Source organism: Apus apus, chromosome Z (assembly GCF_020740795.1).
Source record: "Apus apus isolate bApuApu2 chromosome Z, bApuApu2.pri.cur, whole genome shotgun sequence".
NCBI classification, from domain to species: domain Eukaryota; kingdom Metazoa; phylum Chordata; class Aves; order Apodiformes; family Apodidae; genus Apus; species Apus apus.
Genome location: NC_067312.1, coordinates 27,662,351 through 27,669,035, shown reverse-complemented (window position 1 = coordinate 27,669,035; position 6,685 = coordinate 27,662,351).

The following is a 6,685-nucleotide window of genomic DNA, read 5'->3' as shown; positions in this document are numbered from 1 at the left end:
TGATTGAGAAGTGAACCTAACAAAAATGCAGTCCAAACAGCTCTGTAGCTAGCCAAGGAAGTACCAGCAGCATGGCCTTGGAAGAAATCCAAAGAGGGAGAGAAAGTTCTAGTTTTGGATGTTATCCTGGCTTAAAACAGAATTGATTTTCAGAACAAAGAAACTGCCTCCTGTTGTTTGTCCCTACTGTATTTGAAGAGAACTCTGAGTACTTTCTTCTGAATAGAGAGCAACACTCACCCCATATCTGAAATTCTTCATGTTTAATGTGTTTTGCATCAAGAGTCTTGGCTGAAAGAAGAATTATATGCCAGGGGTACTTGATATTTGGTTCATAGTTACTGATTTTCTAAAAAATGCTGCCTTTATTAACTCTATTTCTCAGCTTCTTTTGCACAGTTGTTTTTGGCTGAAAAAACTGTCAATTCGAGCATCTAAACACTACTTGTTTTTTTCTCCTTGCATATTGCACATTTATGTAAATAGCAGAACAATTCACCACATCTTTCTCTTGCTGCAGTGCTCTCCAACAATGAGGAGTCCCCCTCCAGAAAGACACAGAATAATAGAATCATTTAGGTTGGAAAAAACCTTAAAGATCATCAAGTCCAACCATTAACCTAACACTGTCAAGTCCACCAGTAAACCATGTCCCTAAGAAGCACACGTACACCTCTTTCAAATACCTCCAGGGATGGTGACTCTAGAGCTTCTCTAGACAGCCTGTTACAGTGATGGATAGATTAACCAATTGATTTCACCTATTTTTCACTTTTCAGTGAACTGATCTTTTCCTAACATCCAATCTAGACTTCCCCTGGCACAACTTGAGGTCATGTCTTCTTGTCCTATCACTTGTTACTCAAGAGAAGAGACCAACACCCACCTCTTTAGAACCTCCATTCAGTGAAAAGGTTTTTCCTCAGCCTTCTTTTCTCCAATTCCCTCAAACACACCTCCTGAGACTTGTTCTCCAGACCCTTCACTAGTTTCATTGCCCCTCTCTGAACATGTTGCAGCAACTCAATGTCACTTTTGTACTGAGGGACCCAAAACTGGACCCAGTACTCAAGGTGTGGTCTCACTAGTGCCAAGTACAGAGAAACAATCATTTCCCTAGTCCTGCTGGCCACACTATTTCTGATACAAGTCAGGATGCTGTTGGCCTTCTTGGCCACCTGGGAACACTGCTGGCTCATGTTCAGCTGGGGGTTGACCAACAACTCCAAGTTCTTTCCTCTAGGCAGCTTTCCAGCTACTCTTCCCCCAGCCTGTAGCATTGCTTGGGATTGTTTTGGCCCAAGTGCAGGACTTGGTGCTTGGCCTTGTTGAAACTCCTACAGCTGGCCCCAGCCCATGGATGCAACCTGTCCAGGTTCCTCCACAGAACCTTCCTACCCTCAAGTAGATCAACACTCCCAATCTCATATAACCAGCTTAACACATGGATGATGAAGTCCTTTCTAATGACTTAACATTCTTGACAGTAAGATGAATGCAATCAAACTCTGCAGTGGCACCTTGAATTCCAATTTAGATTACCACCTCCCACTGCCTCACATTATTTACCAAGGATGTTCAGATCACACATTTGCATCTGAATATGAGGTAAGTGCTGCCATAGGAGCTGTAAGAGCAATTCTCTATTGCAGGAATTCCTGTCTTTCCAGGATTTGCCATGGGTAATGATGTTTCTTGCTGCTGGCTAGCACAATGAGGCTGAAGTATACCCTTGGTTCAAGCCCCTGTTTTTACAGGGTCAAATTGTTCTTTATCTAGCTCAGCATCTTTGACTGCTCGCACTGCTGCTCAGGCAGAAGAAGAAGGAAGTTTGCATGTCAGGAAGATTGTTTCCTATTGCAGCATGAATAACCCAACTGGTAGCAAGTTGGCTGTGTGCCATTCAAAATTGAACAGCCAAGTCAAACTGGGTCAGGTTTGCACTTTACCAGGCTAATACTGTCTAGTCAGACACCAGCATAAGAGCATTTTCAGATCAGAGTCTGCTCAGCCACGAGAAGAGGAAGAGAGAGCAAAGGAAGTCAGGCTGTCAGAAACTTTGTTTTATCTTCTGTTGTAAAGAGCCAACTGGCAGCTGATCTGCCATTCAGAGTTGAAAGGTCTAGTGGCACCTGTTTTAGGTATATCCCTTCCTCAGTAAATGGGCTGAAAGTGTAACCATCAGGGAGCTGCCTCAACTGACAGCTAAAGCCATGTTCCAATTCAGTTCTGCAGTGTATTGGGTCTATCTGTAAGTTCTGTTTGTATTGCCCTCCCTATGGGCGCATAGCTTGGATTGATATTGTCATGGCCAGTGGATGAAGCAACCACTGTTCTGGCTGTCAGGCCCTGTCTGCTGCCTACTAAAGACAGGAGCGGTCCTGGGATGCTGTTCACGTGTGCTGAACTGGCTCCATGAAGTCTTCTTTACACCCATACTTGTTACAATTAGTTTGTGGTAAAGTGAAAGTCAGTTCTGAAAGTCAATTTAACCTTCTTGTGGATCATGATTTTAAAATTTACTGTTTTAAAAACAACATCTCTGAGACAGCTAAAGGACAGTGAATTAAAGCTTTCCGTTAAAGATGGAGAATGCACTGGCATCTACCATAAATATGAAGCTACTATTGCTTTCTTGCACAGCAAACCTTAACATGTGGTTCAGCTGCACAGCCGGGGTAGTTCTGCTCTGCATATGCTTTTTGCCTTTCAGTCTGACTGACACAATCAAATACTGCTTCCCATCTAAAGAGAGGACGTGCCAATTACAACTGCCTAGAGGAAAGAATGAAGAACAAGCAAAAGGAAAAATAGCAGAAGGGAAAAAAAGATTGCTACAAAAGATGTGAGTCACAGTCTGATGGCACTTGAGGCCAGTGGTGCTGCTCTTCCTCTCACAAAGGAGAGCTCTGCAGTAGCAAAGTGTATACCCTAACAGAACATTATTCAGGTTGTAAAGTCAAACACCCAAAGGTAAGGAGAAGACAAAGTGGAGAAATGTGAGAATGAGCATTCTGAGCAGGAGAGGAAAGAGTTCAAGCTCTTTCATCAGTGTGAAAACCAACTGAGCTCATCCACGCAGTAGAGGGAGATTTGTTAGTGCGAGCAGTGAGGTAGAGAGAGGCAGTTAGGGGGACCAGAGGGAAGAAGTTCTGTTTTTCCAGTGCTTGGAGAAAAACCTGAGGTTTTAATATGTAACTGTGCTTTAAAGGTGCTGGAAATCTGCGATGAAAAATGAGGAGTGTAAGGACTGGCTGTCCTTGTCAGATGGTTGCTGGTGGTGTTATAAGGACTTGTACCCTTGAGTGGTGAACGACCTCAGAAAATGGAGGTAGAGCTAAGTGCAGGGAGAAGCTTGAAGAAGTGAAATATGCAACTGTGTCTCAGTTACAACTGCCTTTTTCTCCCCTGATGAAGCCTGGTGCTGGTTTTCAACAGAGCTAGCTGCTTGTGAGTGTATGCATCCTCTCCTGAAAGACACATTTCTGAAAATAATTCCTGCACAAAGAAAGTTGAAGCAAGACCCTCTCTCTTGCATACACTCAAGATGGAACTTCCTGGGAGAAAGTGTAAGTGGTTACTCATGGCAGTGGTGACACACAGACATAGTGTATCTCCATTTTGGACATATTTTGCACCCTTTTCTCCCACCAGTGGGAGGCTTAGCCCAGTGCCCCACTCTCCCTGTGGGCCACTGGGCAGCCCTGGCAGCTGTGGTGTAGCCACTTCAGATCTGGGAGCCATTTGTCTTCCTTTAAGTTTTTCACCCTCTAACTTGGTAGGGGAAAGCCTCACAGTGCCCCTGTAAAACCAATTGCAATGGCTTGCACCCCACAAGGCCAAGCTTGAAAGCTTTTCCTCTGTAACCAGTTTGTAAAATGCAGTGGTCAGGAGGTACCAGCCAAGGAGACACTTTGGCTGGAGAAGACGGGGCTGCAGTGCAGGAGGTGTGGTTGCATTGATGGCTTTGCCTCTGGGCATGCTTCTGCCTAACTGATTCAGAAAGTGGCAGGAATGTCAGTAATGTGAAAGAACAAGATAACAAAAAAAGCCACAGAGTAAGCCTTGAAAAGCTACATATTTAAATAGATGTTTTTTGAACGTTGTCATGTTTGAACAGTGTAGGGTAGGCTTCTACCTGCTGGGCACCTAGGCCTTGTCTTCGTATTAACGTCATAAAGAAACTCTAAAATGAAGAAATTCTAAGAATGTTTAAAATACTGGGTGGAAGGTGTTTAGTATTCAGAAAATTAATTATTTTTAAAATCAAACTAGATATCCAAAATTATTATGCTGCCTTTCTCTGATTCATGTGACTCATGGGATTTCAGGTTGAGATTTTAAGGTCAAAAGTTGAGAGGTAAAAAAAAAAAAAAATTAAACCAGGAAAACCTCATGGTGTACAAGCAAATTCTCCTGTCTTTTTAACCACTCTGTAATTAAGGTGCTTGAACTGCAGAAAAGAGAAGGTAGTAGATTATTTTTGGCAAAGTTTTCTTAACTGTGCACTTAACAACCCGCATGTGCATGATAAGACCAAGTCTAGGTTTGCTGACTGTGTTGCTTTGTGGAGCTGTTGTTTAGGATGGTATGAATATCTTGGTTGGATTGATTGGTTACTGTCAATCCAAAGGAATTTATTTTCATGTGTCTTTGAAAGAAATAACATATGGAAACAGCTACATTAAAACTATAGTCTGGCTGACTAGACTTCTAATTCATGGGATACAAAGATAGATGGGAGATTAACAATCGGTCCACTGTAAGTGAACCTGTGTGTACCCACTGCCTGCTACCACTTGTATATCAGTATGTACTCTGAAAAGTGCCAGTCCTAAAACACTGCAATAGTTTGGCTTTCTTAAATTAATCTAAAAATGTTTAAATTTGCATCTTGCATAGAAGCTAGGACTAATGTGTCATACTCACAGTGCTGGCTCTTGGAAATTATGCAAAGTGCATCGGGGTCTGTCATTCTGTCTGCTTGTCACACTGGGGTATTCTTTCATCTTTGCAGCATTTTCTAAGAAAAGGATGGAAATGGCTCTGCAGCAGTAGTCTCAACACTTAGGGTTCCCTGTAGAAAGCTGATCAGTGGTCTATGCACTAGGGGCCTGGAGAGTTTATCAGAAAAAGCAAAATGGAAAAAGAAGCATTTTCTAAAAATATAAACAAAACAATAGAAAAGTAAGAAAACATAATTTATTAGTTTTCCACCATGTCTCAAAAATGCACACACGTAATCACTTGCAATTACTCTCCTCTGTATGCGTAATAAGACCTACACAAAAATTGGTTCTATGTGGAAGCCTCAAAATGCAGAATTAAAGCCCTGGAGATATACACCTGAAAGTATGTGATTGTAAGACACTGAGGATGTCAGGTCAAACCATCTCTAAGATTATTAGATTTTGCCCAAAGTCACTGCTGTGGCAATGGAAATGAAAAAGCTCTAAATTATCCAACAGGGCACAAGTAGTTGAATGGTTTCATGCTGCAGAGGGATTGGATCTCCTATTACAATTCAGACAGAAGGACCACTGATGTCTCTGGTGAAATCAGGCATGTTAGTAGGTGTCCTCATCAGATGCTCATTGGTAAAATGGGTGCAGTTGTTTAAAATTTATTTGTCTCACTGCTGCATGTTATTGAAGAGTGTGTGGAACAGGCTTCATGAACATGCCTCATCCCCTTCAGAGTAAAACCAGGCAGGTTTGCTTAACCTGGGGATGGTGCTAAAGTGGACTAACTGCATTGGAGTGGGTGACATTTGCAAAACCCTCTCTCATGATCCATGCTACTGATGTAGCTGTGAGGTAGTTGCTTTCAGCAACATGAAGGTAACAAGCATGTAGGAGTTACTGTTACCATAAGCAACACCAGACATTTTTGTAGGAAGTATTTCAGAGTGGCATTAGCTTTGCTCGTGTCTAGTCTCAACTGTTTCCTCATGTGAAATGTGCCTCACACAGTTGTTTTACAACTTGCAATGTAATTAATTCCAGTTTAATAAAAACTCTCATTAAGGGACAGGTTTATTTTTTTTCCTTTAAGTAAGTTCACATTGCTTTCTAAGAATCATAGAATCATAGAATTACCTGGGTTGAAAAAGACCTTCAAGATCGTTGAGACCAACCATTAACCTAACACTGACAAGTCCTTAACTAAACCATATCTCTAAGTACTGCGTTACATGACTTGTAAGTACCTCCAGGGATGGTGACTCTACCACTGCCCTGGGCAGCCTGTTGTAATGTCTGATAACCCTTTGAGTGAAGAAATTCTTCCTAGCATCCAATCTAAACCTCCTCTGGTGCAACTTGAGGCCATTACCTCTTGTCTTATCACTTGTGACTTCATGGAACAGAAGGATCCCCTCCCCACCTCTTTACAACCTTCTTTCAGGCAGCTGTAGAGAGCAATTAGGTCTCCCTTCAGCCTCCTTTTCCATAGGCTAAAAAGCCTCAGCTCCCTCATCCACTTCTCCTACTACATGCTCTCCAAACCCTTCATCAGCTTAATTGCCTTTATTTGGACACACTCTAGTAGCTCAATATCCCTTCTGTAGTGAGAGGCCCAAAGCTGAACCCAGTATTCAAGATGCAGCCTTGCCAGCACTGAACACAAGGGTAAGATCATCTCCCTGGTCCTGCTGGCCACATTATTCCTTACATAGGCTGTGATG